The sequence below is a fragment of the Drosophila obscura genome, unplaced genomic scaffold, assembly GCF_018151105.1.
Source record: "Drosophila obscura isolate BZ-5 IFL unplaced genomic scaffold, ASM1815110v1 contig_73, whole genome shotgun sequence".
NCBI classification, from domain to species: domain Eukaryota; kingdom Metazoa; phylum Arthropoda; class Insecta; order Diptera; family Drosophilidae; genus Drosophila; species Drosophila obscura.
In genome coordinates, this window is record NW_024542865.1 from 361,506 (window position 1) to 376,659 (window position 15,154).

At 38.2% G+C, this 15,154-nt stretch overlaps 1 protein-coding gene and 1 long non-coding RNA gene across 2 annotated transcripts in view; one reads left to right on the plus strand and one right to left on the minus strand.

Annotated features, from left to right (window-relative positions):
- The window catches only part of LOC111065115, a 50,064-nt gene extending 38,142 nt beyond the window's left edge, over positions 1-11,922 (plus strand). Inside the window, exon 7 of the mRNA XM_041595575.1 lies at positions 11,908-11,922. The gene's annotated coding sequence lies outside the window, so the exon portion shown is untranslated. The remainder of the gene's footprint in view (positions 1-11,907) is intronic.
- LOC111065117 overlaps positions 1-14,814 on the minus strand; it is a 64,216-nt gene extending 49,402 nt beyond the window's left edge. The window contains exons 1-2 of the long non-coding RNA XR_002606949.2: positions 13,443-14,814; positions 13,243-13,334 (exon numbers count right to left, since the gene is read on the minus strand). This is a non-coding gene — a long non-coding RNA (uncharacterized LOC111065117). The remainder of the gene's footprint in view (positions 1-13,242; positions 13,335-13,442) is intronic.
- Between the last annotated feature and the right edge of the window lie 340 nt (positions 14,815-15,154).

The following is a 15,154-nucleotide window of genomic DNA, read 5'->3' on the forward strand; positions in this document are numbered from 1 at the left end:
TAATCCTAATTCTACTTAGCAACAAGGTAACCGAAAGCTCTTCAACTTAATTAATTAGAGTAACATTTAAGAATCCCATTGCGTATTTTCACGCGACAGGAGCCCCTTAGTCCATCGGTGACAGGCGGCTTTGGAGCTTAGGTCGTTATATATACACATATACTGATATAGGAAAGAAATAAACCAAAAAAGCCTTAACGAAATATATCCCACTCTCAATTCCAAATATTTTAAAAAGTAACAAAAAAAAGTTTGGTATTTCCTAGAAAATTCCGAATAGTTTTTTAGGAGAACCGAGTAAAGAACTTTGAGTTGGGTTCACAGTTTGAGCTTCAACTAAGCACATACATGTACATATGTACATATGTATGTATAACCATCTCCCTCTGTTGGTTTAAACTTTAAACGAAGCAAAAAAATAAATACAAAAAAATAAGAAATAAAGGGAATCCTATTAAGCAAGCAAAACGTAAACGGAATTTTAAGTTAATTTGCCCAACAGAGCGTGCCTCGACTCGCATATGATTGTGTGCTAAGATTCCTTTAAATTCCGTTCGCTTTTACTCTTTTGTGGTGGTTCTTTTCGCTATTGCTGTTGGTAACACTTTGGCACTCCTGTGTGCCTTATGCCTTAAGAATGCCAAAAAGTTCCACGAGCCGACAAAGCTCAAATGAAAAGTGAACCAAAAACATATAATAGCTGAAAATGATAATAAAGTAATTAAATCTCTTCTGAACTGTATGTGCATATGTTACATACATATATGGTTTAAAGATTGGTGTAAAACATAACTTGATCTGAATCAAAAATTTAAAACCAAATTGATTCAAAGCTCAGCAGTGAACAAAAATCTGCAGCCCAACTTAACCGGAATTCGAGTCGAAAACTGAACCTCAAATTAGGTCCAAGCCTGAATCTGAACGGCTCCATTAATGTTAGCTTTTTCTTGACTTCACAAATTTGGAGTTCCTCTAACTGGTGGCAACAGGTTGCCACAACAGCTACGCCCCGCCCAACAACAGCGGCAGCCTTGCACCCTTCGGCTGCTTTTCTGCCCTCCCTGTCGAGACCCTCCAATTATTATGCTCGGCAGGAAGAGTTCGTCCACTTTGTATTCACAAATTAGACACAAGTTTAACATTTTTACGGTTTGTGCAGTGAGCCGAAGTCGATGTACGATGGACGCTTAACGATGAGCGATGGACTCGTAGACAACGATGATGTTGATGTTGGGGCTCCTGCTCCATTGCAATTACCGTAACCGTTACCGAGCCTGTGTCCGTACGTAGCCGTTATGGTGCATTTTCCCATTCCAGCACAGCATATCACTCAAAATTTTCCTAACATGCATGACCGTGTGAAACGATGCCGCCGTAGCCTTTGAAGTCCGCTGCCCGTGGTCCACTGCCTGGAGATCCTTGCCTGGGCTTCCCACCTGCCCACCAAATTCATTACATTGTACTTTTAGGGATTTTATAATTCAGCGTCTTGACAAGGAAAAGTACTTTATATATTTATGTATGATCCTCCATATTTTAATATACAACTCAGTGGGTCTTATTTCGAATCAAACTCGCAAAAATATGTAAGAGCCTTGAACAAAATTTATTTGTTCATGTTTTAATTTTTCTTTCCAATTTCGTTACGTAAGCATATGTACATATACACTTGCCAGAATAACTATGCGTACAAACCTTTTTTACAACTTTGTCGTAAAAAAAACATGTGTCAAAGCAAATATAGAATTTTAAATTTTTTATGAATAACAGTGTGTTTATTAGGCTTTATTTTGATTATACTCCCTAGCTTCTAGCTTATCAACTTTTCTTAATATAAAACAAAATGTACAATATAGTCAGAATTTCGGTCAGAAAAAGTATGCGTACAAACAAAAAAAACCAATGAATATTCCTTTTTTTTCACAAAATAATAAGAATTTTAGTATGAAGTTGGATACCCTTTACGTTTTATTACTTCCGCCAATCGAAGCTAGAAGCTAGGGAGTATAATCAAAATAAAGCCTAATAAACACACTGTTATTCATAAAAAATTTAAAATTCTATATTTGCTTTGACACATGTTTTTTTTACGACAAAGTTGTAAAAAAGGTTTGTACGCATAGTTATTCTGGCAAGTGTATGTATGTAGTCCAGTCGCTTGTGCAGTGGACCCAGGGGGTGTAATGGATTGAAAGAGGCGCTTACTGTGCTTCGCCGGACGGCAACAACGTATCGCAATCTCACTCTCTCTCTCTCTCTCTCTCTCTCTCTCTGCCTCAGTATTCGAAGCTGTCTACTTGAAAGTCTGCACGCAATGCGTTATTAAGTAGGAGGGCGGAGGATGGGTTGTAGTTGCTTTTGCCCAGGTGAAGGAAGGCAAACCCGACTCAAACACAGGCCCACTGCTGTTGCTGCTGCTGCTGCTACTGCTATTTGCAAGTCATGGGGGAGCCATGAGTCCACCAATGTAGCCGCCTCCCACCCAACAGGCACTATACCACGACACTCCTGCTCTTGATCATGTGTCTGTCTCATTTGTATATATGTATGTACGTACATACATATGTACATACGTATGAAAGCCTCGGTCTCCGTCTCTCACTCTGGCTGTCGCTTCTCTTGTGTGCGTGTGCGCGCTCTCTCAGTTGTTGTTGGTTCATTGCCCGCCAAAATTGTTTGAAGGCCAAAATAATATGAGATTTTTTTTTTGCTTCTCTTTTATTTCTTGTGCTTTCTGTTTAGCTTCTTCTGACGCTGTCGCTTTGCTTCTTCTTGCTTTTTCTTTTACTTCGTCTCCCAGCGACGCGTTTCTACTTCACATCTTCGCGTTCAACTGTAGCCGCCTTTGAATGCGTGTCTGTATCTGTGTTTGTGTGAGTAGTCATTTCAGGTTTTCCCTTTCTGGCAAATATGCCTCATTCCCATTGTGCGCACCTCCTCCAGGTCCCTCCCCAACAACCTCTCGACAACAACAACAAAATTCACATACTTGCGTTTGCTCTGCCTCTAACGCTATCTCTCCCTCTCATTCTCCCTCTGCCGTTCTATCTCTATCTGTGACCAAATGCGCCTGTATTTGTATCACGTTGTTGTTGTTCTTCTTCTTCTGCTTCTGTATCTTCCTCTTCTCTTATTCTTTTTGTTCTCAATTTACCACTTTGGTTGTTGGTTTTGTCACAAGCCACCACCACTATGTATAACAGATTTTTTTGGCAATGAAGATTTCCGGATCAATTAAAATTCTAGGCCCTAGGCCCTGATTCAGTCGACGGCTTTGATATAGCGTTTTACACTTTTTAGTCTTTTAGTATTATTTATTCGCTGTTTTATTTTATTGGGATTCTTCCAAGTACAAGTCCAACGCTGACAACGAATTTCGGTTAGCCGTGTGGAGTATGAGGAAGAGAGGAAGGAGAGAGAAAGATGGAGAACTTTTTTTTTGGGGACTGTTCTGTTTGAAAATACTTTTGAAACCGCTTTAAGACTTTTGTACCGAAACAAGCTTTGGCACTTGATAGATCCGTTAATAGAGCTGATAAAAGAGTTCGATACAACTTCGAAATTCGCAATTGAAGTACGCGTAAATATCTACATACATATGTACATATGTACACACTAAACTGGGAGCGGTGTCAAGAAACTCTCGAGTATCTAATTATATGGTAATACAAACGTACAAAATGTAAATGTAAATTACACTCACACACACACACACACACACACACACAACCCCCGCGAAACGCTTACGCAAGTCGAATAGTCGAATTAAGCTTTAGGGGCCCGCTCCCACCAGAGGCCCAATAAAAGTTAACCACCCGTCGATCTATAACGCCATTCTCCATCGAAATCGGTTTACTTACGACTCCCTTATTTTACAGAGTTAGTTAATGATCTGGGCTTTCGGGAAGTATTTCCCTACCCATACTATACCATCCATACATATATGTATATACATACGTAAGCCCATACATAAGTACATATGTATGTATCATTCTTTGTCTCTTCTGTACTAATGATGATCAATCATTTGTGATCTCATCAGCTTGGGCTCTTTTTTTGCATTCAGAGAAGAGATCACTTGAGAAATTTATATTTTTGGGCTATCATCAGCCCAGCTGTAAGTCGAATATTCATATAATATGTACATACACACAGAACAAGAGTCAGATTTCGATATGTACATATGTATGTAAATATTGAAGAATTGTATTATCACTCCAAGAACAATTTAAAAAATGTAGCACTTTCATTTAACTTGCATATTTTTAATACAGCTACATACTACACATACATATGTACATTTGCATGTGTGTATGTTTGTACATATTTCAAATCGTTTTTCTAGTCTTATGTCTTCCATTTTTTACTCCCTCATAGAACTAATTAAAAATTAATTTCAGATCTGAGTGTGAAATGAATAATTAGAAAAGTATTTTCTCGACGCTCCATCAAAGCTGAATAATCAAGCGAATAATAAAAAAATATCATGTATCTAAAAATGTTTGTGGGTGTATCAGTATTTGTATCTAAATCTGTACTTGGATACCATCGCATCAGTACGATTGATCTGCGAATTCCATTCCACTGCGTACCGATAGCTTCCCCAATCACAAATATGAGAAATGGGTTGAAATGTACTTGAGACAATACAGTCAAACATGATCCGATCATCAAGATAATCGTCCCATTCCACTCATTGTAGTCATCATTCACTACCGCACATACGCACTCCACACATCCTCATCAGCCCTCCTCCTTTCACCACCTGCCGCCCGATCAAAAAGGGGACGACCTAAGCCTAAACGCAGCATTTAAATTACGTAAATGATCTCAACGCATCCACAGCCTTATCAAGGGAGTAAGACAGTGGAAGGGACAAGAGAAATGAGGCTGTGGCCTGGGAAGCTGAGGAAGCTTGAAACGCTGGGACAAGATTGGAGCAAGACAGAGTGCGTGCGGCACCATAAATCGCCCGAGATTGCCCTCGGTTCCCCCCGTCTTCACCCACTCGAATTTGTTTATTTTGAATTTCATTCCCGAAGACCCTTGGCAACCAAGCCAAACGGTGGCAACTTGTTTCCCACCATACCCTCACAGAGGGTATCATCGTTCATCAGATGATTGTGGTGCGCATTTTCAATTTCATCCCCATAAAGTATATATATTCTTGGGGACAATAAAAAGAGATACAAGAAAATACAATATAGAATGTAGGTATATAATTACACAAAAAATAAGAGTGAGTGTATGAGTGTAAGTGTAAGTGTGTGGAGTCGGACTTGAAGTCGATAGCAAAGTTTGACTTGACGTCGGGTCGGATTCACGACAGCGTTGCTGGCTGTGAAGCGTCCCAGATTGCATGTGGGTTCCATTCATTCATTCAGCCACTCATTCATACAGTGATCTGGCTTGATTCATTCATTCTGGGGGACCACGGTCCAACAAGTTTCGTGGCACTTGCACACGCTCGCCACACTACACACAAATCAGCCAACCTAGTCCATTCATCGCCATCGCATCCTCTGGCCCACTCCTCGGGCAGTCCCTCTCACTCACTCTCTTGTAGTGGGTGATTTAATTTAATTATAAAAAAAGGAAAGATACGATGAAGAAGAGGACCCAAATTAAACGCTTACTACGACACCTACGTTGTCGCTACAGTGGGGCAGTCGAGCATTTCAGCTTACAAAAATAATAACTTCTGAACGAACAAAGGTACACTTATTTATGAAATAATATACATACATACATATGTATGTGCATATGTATGTATTGTATTATTTTATTGAATGTGGATAATAATGCATTTCTTTAATTTCTTTAAGTTTGCATTTTTGAAAGCTTTTCTCTATACAAAGCGGAAATAAATATTATCCAAAGCGCTCATACATTCGTTTGACTTATGCCCACCTGACTTCGGCTGCGGATCATTAAGTTTCTGACGCTCCTTTTATGTGCTTTGATTTGCTATTTTTCTTTCCCCCTTCTATCTTTACTAGAGCTCAGCCTAAGAGCAGAACTAGCAGTGTGGGTGAGACTCAGCCTTAGAGCCATTGCGTTGGCTGTGAGAGCGGAAGAAGGATATACATACATACATACAGAGTACAGAGTACTTATTATCCAACACTTTATCTCACTTTCGCTCTGCTACCTGTACGGCTGCGCTGCTGCTAATCAAGTGACAGTGAAAGCTGCTACTGGCAGCTCCACACCAAGTAAGTTTTATTCACTGTATGCAGTCTGCCAACGTATACGAACATATGTGTATGAGTCCTGCCAATATGTCAAAATAATTTTATTTAACGCTAGTCTAATACATATGTCAATGTATCAGCAGCTTTTTGCAAACATTCATAAATCAAAAACGACTTAGCTGCGTTTTTTAATAACCATTCTAATGTTGTTTAGCTATGAATCTGGCTCTGATGGTTGTACCATTACCGAAGGTATTCGCATTATATCTGTAATCCATATGTAAGCATCAACGTATCTGTGATTTAGATACTGGACGAAGCTGCCTCTAAGCGCGGACTGCAAGGGTATCAAAAGTTTCGATACCAAAGTCTTTTACCCTTCTCTCTCGTTTTAAGCATGATGAAATCATGCAAGGTGGTACCGGCCCGCACCACGCTCTCTTTTCGGGGCTTATTTTACAAAACAACAACAAACTTCGCTGTGAATGCGTGTGTGTGAGTGATGAATTGGATGTGAGTGCGTCTGAGCAAGACCCGAAAGAGAGGGTGGGTATAGACCACCTTATATAACTGCATCATGGCTTGGCGATATTAAAATGCGTTGCACGTGACGTAGTCACAGACATTTCTAAATGCGTGGCAAAATCGTACTTACATATATGTATGTACATATGTACATTGGCCCAACAAGCTTGCTTTGAAGCCCGATGGAATCGCAATTGAGTGAGTGTCTCAGCATTTAAGCGTGTACATATGTATGTGCTGTGCCTGTGTGAGCATACCTCAAATGGCCACAAAATTTGGGCCGCTTTTGGCTTTGAGTCTGTGGCTTTTGGCCTTTCCGTTCCACGTTTTATTGTATGTATGTATGTACATTGTATATACATACATATGTAACTGGTGCCAAATTGTTTGCCCCCACAAAAGCTTCACAAACCACAGCAGCTGTATGACAGCACCAACAGCAAACATCTCACAGTCGATCGACCATCCCAGTTGATCCTATGGCCCCATTGTCATTGTGGGCGTCCTTATAATGTGATCTTCGCCTTCTTTGGGCCGGCTCTGGTAATACCTCATATACTCATACTACTTACCATGGATCACCCAATTGATTGGAATCGTTCTGTGGGAACCAAAATTTGTGGTATCAATTGTTTGATTTAAATTTTTAGTGAAATGGATCATTTTTATTAAGCTTTTACATTTGTGCCTTTTGACATTCCTTCAGCCATTATAGAAATCCCTGTATGACTCATTTCGTAAATCCGAGTACATATATTGCATATATTTAAGTTTGGATTGGCACGCTCGCACTTGTATTAATCATTAAGTGAAATACTCGTGCGCATACATACATACATATATCTACACTGATAGAAAAAAGGCATAGTAAAAATAGCTACAATCATATTTGAATTTAAAATGCCATTTTTAAATACAAACATAGTAAAATTTAATAGAATTCACTTTGATTCAAATATAAATGTATTAAAAATGCTTTTTTAATACGGTCATATTTAATCTAAATACAAAACACTTCAAAATAACTATAATATATTAAATTTGTAGTTTAATATGTTTCATATTTAAATTGAATATTATTATGACTTGATTTCAAAATTTTTCTTTTAAAATCCAAAGGAAAAACTTTTTATTTTAAATATTCCATATTAAATGAAATCAAATATTTTTTGTATTTATTTTAACTATGTTTATATTCTTTTTGTATGTCCCTCGAATTACCAACTGGTTCGCGCTGCTGCAGCCTTGAATACAAATAAAATTATCTCTGCGCAGGGGCATAATCACAACCAATACAGTTCTACTCATGTTGCGATTATTTCTAGTTGAAAACTTTAACCAATTCCCACCATGAGGACTTGAAATGTAATTTGCGTACGCAAAATAATAACCAATTAGTTAAAAATGAATATAAATATAAATATGAAACATATTAGATTTAAATATTAAACATATTAAATATGAAGCATATTAACATTAAATATGAAACATACTAAATTTGAATATGAAACATATTAAATTTAAATATGAAACATATTAAATTTAAATATGAAAAATATTAAATTTAAATATGAAATATATTAAATTTAAATATTTCTATATTAATATAAAAATTTAAGTGAAAAATATTTAATTTTAATACAACCACTCTTGGATGAAAATCAATGGCATAAATATTAAAATCTTAATGAAAATATTAAAATTTCAGGGCTTTTTTCTATCGGTGTATCATACATCATCTGTACGTTTTTCTGATGGGACTATAACAAATTAAAATCCCCCAAGGTTGTTTCCACAGCCTCTGTTCTTCCCCGTGGAGCACCCTTCACCTGACTTCAGCCCACGACACCAGCAACCTGTACTACCTCAACTAATCCACCATTTGAAAGCGATTTGCATAATCCCATCGACAGCTGACGTTTCATATCGCGGGACAGCTAGTCCCTCCCTTGTTGTTGTTGTTGCTGACTTTTATTATTAGCACGTTTGGGAAATTCAAACGAATTTCTCGGCTCAGAATTCCTTAGAGATACAAAACAAACTTTATGTGGGCGCGAAAAAAAATGTCACTTCAGTAGCAGAGGAATGCTTGAAATACCCCAAAGCTGTTGCTCTTGCTGCTGCTGTTGTTGATAATGCCGACCGGATCGGATATCGGAAATGCCCGGGCTATATATGCATGTTGATGGCTTCTGCGAAACTTCTATGAATGGACAGGCGGCAGTTACGTCAGTAAGTCGCTGTAACCGGCGCTAGGCAACTGAGACTGCCTTGCATCGAGAATAGCTAGTCTGGGCAGGGCTTGTAAGTGCTGGTAATATGCAAACAAGTGCTTGGCAACAGGTGGAGTGAAGGCAGCAGGCGCGAAGTGTGGAAGGCGGGCCAACCTAAGCGGACAGTAATGAAGGGAATAATAATAAAATATATACTGGTAGAAGGAAACCAATGAAACTCTGTTTCTGTTAGAAAGATCATGTTTAACTCTGACTTAATGGATACGAAAAATTATAGTAATATTATTAATTAATTATTAATTAATGTTAATATTCACCAACATCTAAAATTAAATTGAATTTTTATTAGCTCCTGCTGTATTGAACTAAATTAGATAACCAATTTCCTTTAACAACTATAAATTTTATGAACTAATTAATTATTCGACAACTGAACACCATCTTCGATTTATGTATGTATATACATATGTACATATGCATCATCCAATTTTATGACTTTCGAATTAAATATCAGCAAAATATTGATAACTGTATTTAGGCATATACATATGAACATACATATGTATGTATGTATGAACTTCTTTGACTAACACAAAGTAAACATTATTGATAAATCATTTCATAGAGATAAATCACTGAGCTAATTGACTAGTAATTTAATGGCTGAAAGAATTCCATAATCATATACATAAAGATAAATTGAACCCAATTAGAAGTTTTATACTGCAGATTTTACTCGTAGGAAAATTTTATTGAACTTATTTGATGCTCGTAACATATTATATCCACTAACTGAACATCTTCATCAATTTGTTAAGTTTCGCAGTGTACACACATATGTACAGTTGTGTTCAATGAAATAGTAGTGCCGCACCTCATCACTTTCAAAACCCTTTTTGAGATATTTCTAGTCTTTCAAATTGAACAAGTGATACCTTTACGGAAAGCCTGGAATGTAATTAGAATTAGAAACTTGAAGAAACCCCATTACATTTGCATTCTATCTTCTTGTTATTTATGACTTTAGACAACTACCCATGATATCTGCTGTTCAATGAAATAGTAGTGCTGGGTTAAATTTATTTTTAAAAATGAAAAAACAAAGCAAATTAATTTAAATAATTTGGTGATTGAATAATTTGATGAAAGAAAGTTTTGGACATAGCGGTACTTTTGATTTTGAGGCGTTGAAGAAATCATTGCTCGGTCCAGAAGAGGAGACCTAAGAGTTAGACTGAAAACTTAAGGCAGGAGGTATAATGGGATTGAAAACTAAGTTGTATGCACTCTCACTATTGTATTTAATTAATTAACTATAAGAAGTAGACTAAAAATCGATTTTCTATGCGAAAAAATTATTTTTTAGAGGATGGTCGGCGATGGTCGAAGGCAAGACCAGGGGGTGTGGGCGCCGCCCGGGGTCGGCTGGCCGCGTGGAACGGTGGCCGGCTGCAAATCACAAGGCCCGCCCGAAAACGGGCAGGCTGAGCCTTATGGGGCCCAGCTCATATGAGCTAGTACTTTCTGGCCTGGCGTTTGAGTATAGTATGGTTTTGGGCGAAACTGAGGATGTAGGCATACTTTAGAATACATTACATTCAAATTACAGTTGAAAATTCCTGCTAAAAGGATATTTTAACCGGATAATGACTTGAAACACCCATAAAAGCTCGCTAAGAATTGATTTTTATCGGAAAAGATCGACGTTTTTCCATGGCCAACTGTCCAACTGGATATTAATCTCATCGAAATCTTATGGGGGAATACCAAATACATTATTGCAACTGCAAATCCGTGAACCAGAGCCAAGTTTTAGCAAGTGGTTCATGGATTATTGGCTCAAATCCTATTGAAGCGTTGGTAAGAGATTAATGACCCATATACGGCCGGTGCAAGTTCGAAATGAAAACCAAATTGATTAAAAACTAAATATTAAAGCTCAGGAAACATGAAAAACATGAAATATATGTTTTTATTTGATTTTCGTTGTTTTTTTTAATGTTCTAAAAAAACACTACTATTTCATTGAACAGCAAATTTCATGGGTATTCGGCTTATGTCATGTAAAACAAGAAAATGGAATTCAAATGTATGGATATTTCTTCGGTTTTTTAATGGTAACAGTCCAGTCTATTTAAAAAGGTATCATTTGTTCAATTTGGATAACTGGAAGTGTCTCAAAAAGAGTTTTGAAAGTGATGAGGTGCGGCACTACTATTTCATTGAACACATTTGTACATACGATGTACATACATATGGTCATAGTATTGGAAATAATTTGTCTCTGCAATCAGATAATGTTTTTTAATCTTGCAAGAACCCTTCCCCAATTGTCTGCCGTTCAATGTAATCTTATCTATCTTGAGAATTTCTAGCATCTTTGTGAGGGGTCGGGGAGGGGGCTTTGGCTTGATCCCAAATAGATCACACCTAATTTGATTTGGTGAATTATCTGATCTGGTTTAGCATCTGGTCAGACTACTCTCCCGACCACCACGAAACCAAACTGATTTACTTGGACCTGCTGCGCCATTGATTGCGTATCAGGGCCCCGGACAGCAACGTGGTCGTTGTTTTTGCAGTGGCTCTTGCCGTCGACTTATCGCCGCCAAACAAATTCAAGGCTATGGCTACAGTTTTTTCGCCACTTTTTTTTTATTATTATTACGTATTGTTATAGGTTCAGAAGGAACTTGCGTAGAAAGTGCGTCGCATTTTGTTTACCACATTAGCAGGTGAAACAAGAAATATTGCGAAGTCTGATTGAGATTCACAATAAAAAATTTGCAACCAAAAAGGCAACTTAAAATGGCCACAAACATATTGCGTTCTATTCCCAAAAGAAGGTATATCCAAAGATTCAAACATTCGTACACCTAAGTTCCCATGCCTTCCTTTACGATATTTTCCAACTCAATTTTGTTATAACCTATTTTATCTATTTATGTTTGTAGAGCCCCTTGTTCGTTCTTCCTTGCCATCAAATCCATGGCATGCCCCAATCGCCATCTCCCGTCAATAAAAAACTGTTCGCAAAGGATGGAATGAGGAAAAACACCTGTGGCCAGCCAGCCAATCGATCCTAAATAGTTTTTAATCTACCGCCTAGAGCGAGTGCGTGTGCATTGTTCGGTGGTTCGGGTGATTCAGGTGATTCAGGTGGTTGGGCCTGTCATATCGGTGGCCAATTTCATGCCTTAATACCTACGCAATGGACACGCGCCGTTGAGCGGGCCGAGCCGAGCCTACGCATGCATATTGAACAACTTCCGTTTTCTATCCATAAGTATGGATGGTTTCATACGTGTATGGAGGGTGGTTGTGGTGGAGTTGGAAGTGGAAGTGATTTTCCGTCCGCTCGGCATTTAGTTGCCAAGTTAACCCAATGCACATGACGCTCTGGCTAATTACGCAGCAACCAAACTTTGCTTTTGGACATGGGCCAACCAGTCGATTTATCAGCCATCGCCAGAATGATCATTAGCCATGATCATTAAGGGAATGATTTCCCACTACGTACAAAGAAATACAAGTAGTGATCGTGGACGGAGATGTATTAGCTCTCAGCTCTTACATTCACTTCGAATGTCAAATTTTAATAGAAAAAACTATTCATAGATTGGGCCCCCCAAAAGTGACATATAAACAAAATTACTCAAAGATCGCCTATCAATAATTGACTTGCAATCTCAATGGAGTATTGTGACGAATGTGACGAATATTCATTCGATTGTATATGAAAGATTCAATTTAAATGAAAAACCAATTACTTAAAATGATCTACAATAAATTAACACAATTCGATGATGGCCGGTCAATCTCTAAACATCGATCCATTTATCTTATTTCCCCTATAAATACACGCATGCATAAATATGTACATACATAATATAATACAATATCAATACCCATATAGATGTGTAGATTGTCTACATTGTTTCATCATTGCTGTCAGCTCCTCATCTAATTGGGCAACATGATTCGTTTGATTTTGTTTGCTTGATTTGTGTCATACCCTTACTAAAAGCATTTTTTTGTACTCGTGTGATGGTCCAGACTCTAGAGTTAATTTATACTATCATGTCAAAAGTTAAGGTTCGTTTGAAGCAAGGGATTTTTATTTTAAATTCCCCTAAGGGCCTGGATTAAGATCAAGTTTTATTCCACGATCAGTTCCATATGTATCGGCTTAGCATATGATATGAAATCCATTACCAAATTTGAACCATTTTTTATTCAGTATTTACATATGTATATGGATAGAAATGTTGAGTCTAGAATAGAATTACCTTGAATTTTACTAATGCACAGAGTGAAATGTCTTTTGCTTTCTGTCTTCTGACGAAATCAAAAAAGAGCTATGATCCTCCGCTCTGAGGGCCTAGAAATAAATATAGAAATTTTGTATGAATAAAAATGTATAAAATATTGTGTTAATATAACGTGCAAAGTAATATATAATATAGTGCAGAGTCTCGTGTAGAATTACCTTGCATTTTACTAATGCTCAATTGAAAAAACAAGCAGTGCTATGCACCTCCGTCCTTAAACCTCTCTCAGTGAAGTTCCCGTTCTCTTTCCGCTGTCTGTAGTTGCTGTTTATATTTTATTTCGTTTTTCACTCGCGCTCTAACACTCACTTTTGCCCATATTGCCTCAATTCATTCCCTCCTGCACTTGCACTCACTTGATCGCAGCATTTCACTCACTTTTATCACTCACTAGCGCTCAATGTCTTAGGCCGCTCCTTTCTTTAGTCCTTGCGGTACATTCAACTGTTTTTCTTCACATGCGCTTTCATTTTTCACTTTTCACTCACTTTTTTCACTCACTAGCGCTCAATTTCTTATTCCGCTCCTTTCTTTAGTCCTTGCGGTACATTCAACTGTTTTCATTCACTTGCGCTTTCACTTTTCACTTTCACTTTTTGCGATCCTTCTTTCCCTCCTTGCCGTCCGATGACCATCCTGTACGACAACAGCATGTAAAATTCTTTCCCTCCTTGCCGTCCGATGACCATCCTGTACGACAACAGCATTTTAAATCCTTTCCCTCCTTGCCGTCCGATGACCATCCTGTACGACAACAGCTTTTGGAATCCTTTCCTCCTTGCACACCTGTACGACAACAGTATAATATGATTTCGCTATTCCTTTCTTTCTGGGTTTCCACTGTGGAAGCAGCGCGACAGCTGCGGCGACGCAATAGAATTTTGGCAGGCAGGTTTTTTTTTCACTTTTCACTATCACTTGCGCTGTATTTCTTATTCCGCTCCTTTATTTAGTCCTTGCGGTGCATTTAACTGTTTTGTTTTCACAAGCGCTTTCACTTTTCACTTTCACTCACTTTTTGCAATCCTCCTTGCACTCCTTGCCGTCCGATGACCATCCTGTACGACAACAGCTTTAAATGATTCCGTTATTTCTTCTTGCGTTTCCATGCTCACTCCAAATGAGCGCTGGAATTTTTCATTTTTCACTGCTACTAGAACACTGAATTTTATCATTTTCACTAATGCTGCGATCATTACTTAACTTTTAGCTAGACCTTTGGCTCTCCGCACACACTTTTCAGGCTTTTCACAATAAAAAAATTTATAATTTTCAGGCTTTTTGGGGCTTTTTTTTGTACTTTGCAATTAGCAATACATCTTGCACGCGACTTCTGCGGGTTTTTAGTAATATATTGCGAGTTATTTCCGATTTTTAAGTATTTTTAGGTCCGCGACGCAACGAACGGGCTGCTGCGCTTAGATTTGGGACAAAACTTTATGCTAAGCTCGCTGCGATGAGATCATCACGACGCTTGTCTTTGATTCTCTCTCCTCCTTATGCAGGTAGCGGAGTGCAATGGTCTCATGCGTTGTCTGAAAGTAAAGAGAGCAATTATGAGAGTGGCTTTACTATTGCAATGTGTGTGTGTGTGTTTGAGTTGTTGTTGCTGATTTTGCGACCTATTTATGAATCGGAGGTGCTGCTGCGGTCAGATTTCGGACAAGGTTTTGGTTTTAACTTACAACTTTTAAGCAAAGGGCGCTGCGATGAGATCATCGCGACGTCTTATCTATGATTCTCTGCTCCCACTGCAGGCAGCGCGAGAGCATTGACCGCATGCGTGGGCGAAGAGTAAAGAGAGCAATTATGAGAGTGGCTTTACTATTGCAATGTGTGTGTGTGTGTGTGTGTGTGTGTTTGTGTTGTT